The sequence below is a fragment of the Mustelus asterias genome, chromosome 11 (genome assembly GCF_964213995.1).
Source record: "Mustelus asterias chromosome 11, sMusAst1.hap1.1, whole genome shotgun sequence".
NCBI lineage: Eukaryota > Metazoa > Chordata > Chondrichthyes > Carcharhiniformes > Triakidae > Mustelus > Mustelus asterias.
The window spans coordinates 98,561,641-98,564,966 of record NC_135811.1 but is presented as its reverse complement, the minus strand read 5'-3'; positions in this window follow the sequence as shown (position 1 = coordinate 98,564,966).

The window sequence follows — 3,326 nt, the reverse complement described above, 5'->3', positions numbered from 1 at the left end:
GCTTTGGAGAGGGTACAGAAAAAATTTACCAGGATGTTGCCTGGTATGGAGGGCATTAGCTACGAGGAGAGGTTGGAGAAACTTGGTTTGCTGTCACTGGAACGATGGAGGTTGAGGGGAGACCTGATAGAAGTCTACAAGATTATGAGAGGCATGGACAGAGTGGATAGTCAGAAACTTTTTCCCCAGGGTGGAAGAGTCAATTACTAGGGGGCACAGGTTTAAGCTGCGAGGGGCAAGGTTTAAAGGAGATGTACAAGGCAGATTTTTTACACAGAGGGTGGTGGGTGCTTGGAACCCATTGCCAGGGGAGATAGTGGAAGATAGTGACTTTTAAGGGGCATCTTGACAAATACATGAATAGGATGGGAATAGAGGGATATGGTCCCTAGAAGGATAAGGGATTTCAGTTAAGTCAGGCAGCATGGTCGGTGCAGGCTTGGAGGGCCGAAGGGCCTGTTCCTGTGCTGTAATTTTCTTTGTTTTTTGTTCTTTGAAATGTTTTTTCTTCAAGCTTAGCGCGACCTTCATTGTAGTGGAACCAAGTGGACAGCAACTCCATCTTGAAATTCAGAAAGCCCTTAAAGCAGAACCTACACTTTTAAAATGACCATGGATCAGAATTCCACACTTCCAAATCAATTCGGACTAATTAATCACATAATTGAAGACTTTGAAGGAAAAGATTCCTAAGATACACCATTACTTGTGGCTTAGTCTAACACGCTACTTTACTCAGCAAGCCCAGTTGTGGATGACATTAGTGCAAGACAGGGAATCGGTGATCATCTGAAATATTAGAAATATCAAAATAAATTCAGAAGCGATAAAATACTTGAAAGAGCTGAAATCTAACAAACAAGTCAGGAGAACCTGTCAATTCATTCATTAATAATTCATACAGGGCGGGTTTGAGAAAATAAGAACATAAGAACATAAGAAATAGGAGCAGGAGTAGGCCATCTAGCCCCTCGAGCCTGCCCCGCCATTCAATAAGATCATGGCTGATCTGAAGTGGATCAGTTCCACTTACCCACCTGATCCCTATAACCCCTAATTCCCTTACCCATCAAAGGCAAACAGTCCTGCAGTCATATTCAGTGGGCAGTCCAAACTCGCTGTATTCCTAATACAGATTAGTGATCAGTTAAGTTTTATTCAGAGTGATGTGTTGCTTTGAACTAAGTTGCAAAGATTTGCGAGCAACCAAAGCTTCTGCCCACCTGTAGCCCTCGTTGTCCCCCATCGCCAGCTTTAGTCAATGCCCCTTTGACCTTTTCTCTCTAGTTCCTCCTGCTCCGTTTCTTATGAGCAGCTAGATTTCCAAAAGGCTTTTGATAGTGTGTCACTCGAAATGTTAACTCATGGAGTTAGAGATAATGGCCGGAACTCTACCACCTCGTTCGCCACGGAATCAGAGCGGGCGAGGGTCCAACAAATCTCCATTGACCTCGGGCAGGAATTTCCGGTCTTGCCTGAGCGAGTCTGTAAAATCCCACCTAATGTGTTAATGTGGATAGAGGATTTGTTTACAGATAGGGAGTAAAGAGTAAATGGGTCATTCTGAAGTTGGCAGTCTGCGGCTATAATGGAGTGCCTCAAGGATCAATGCTGGGGCTGTTATTTACAATTTATATTAATGACAAAGAGACAGAGAGTCATGTATCCAGGTTTGCTAAGAATATAGACCTAGCTGGAAGTGTAAGTTGTGAGGGGTTCACAGAGGCTTCAAAGCAATATAGACTGGTTAATTGAGCGGGCAACAAGATGTTGACCTTTATTGCAAGGGGATTGGAGTAGACCTTGCTACAATCATACACATTCTCCTGCAGGTCCTGCGTGGGTTTCCTCCGAGTGCTCCAGTTTCCTCCCACAGTCTGAAAGACGTGCTGGTTAGGTGGATTGGCTATGCTAAATTCTCCCTCAGTGGATCCGAATAGATGCCCAGAATGTGGCGACGAGGGGATTTTCACAGTAACTTCATTGCAGCGTTAATGCAAGGCTACTTGTGAACACTAACAAATAAACTTTAAAAAAAAATCCCGAGATTTGACAGATGGAGTACAGGTTAGACATCCAGAATCTGACGCCCTTGCAGCCAGGACTGTGCGGATTTTGAACACCAAAATCAGGTCACCTATCCTAGGCCAAGTTTAATGGGCTGGTGGAGTCAAGGATCGTTCAGGTCAACTCGGGGCAATGGAACTAGTCCAACGTGCCAAGGCAAACAAAGCAGAGAAGCTGATAACAAGTCCAGGGCACAACCAAGGACGAGTGCCGAGCCAGATTCTCTGGGTATTTGGACAAGTTCAAAGTTAATTTAACTACCAAATTGAATCTGTCCAGCTTTTGGGAAGTTGGGAGTTTTGAGTGTCCAATTTGTATAGGATGGGGGAGCTGTGAAGTTATTTGCCGTAGGAATAGAAAGTGGGCTATTATTTAATAGGTAAGAAACTTGCAAACGTCGATGCTCAGAGAGACTTGGGTGTGCTTGAAAAAGAAACTCAAAGTTAGCGTGCAGGTACAGCCAGCAATGAGGCAGGCAAGTGGCATGTTGACCTTTATCGCAAGGGGATTGGAGCACATCTTGCTACAATCGTGCAGGGCTTTGGTGAAACCAGGCCAGAAATAATGTGCAGTTTTGCCCCCCATGTTTAAGGGCGGCACGGTAGCACAGTGGTTAGCACCGCTACTTCACAGCCCCAGGGACCTGGGTTCGATTCCCGGCTTGGGTCATTGTCTGTGTGGAGTTTGCACATTCTCCTCGTGTCTGCGTGGGTTTCCTCCGGGTGCTCTGGTTTCCTCCCACCGTCCAAAGATGTGCGGGTTAGGCTGATTGGCCATGCTAAAAATTGACCCTTGGAGTCCTGAGATGCGTAGGTTAGAGGGATTCGCGGGTAAATATGTAGGGCTATGGGGGTAGGGTCTGGGTGGGATTGTGGTCGGTGCAGACTCGATGGGCCAAATGGCCTCTTTCTGCACTGTAGGGTTTCTATGATTCTATGAAAGGATATATTTGCACTGAAGGCAAAGTTTCCATAGACTGGATCCTGGGATAAGAGTTTGCACATTCTCCTGTGGGTTTCCTCCGGGTGCTCCGGTTTCCTCCCACAGTCTGAAAGATGTGCGGGTTAGGTGTATTGGCTATGCTAAATTCTCCTTCAGTGTACCCGAACAGGTGCCGGAGTGTGGCAACTAGGGGATTTTCACAGTAACTGCATTGCAGTGTTAATGTAAGCTTGTGACACTAATAAATAAACTAAAACTAAACTAAACATTAGACCAGCAAAGTCGCGCTAGTTTTAACATTCGTGTAATTGTGGATG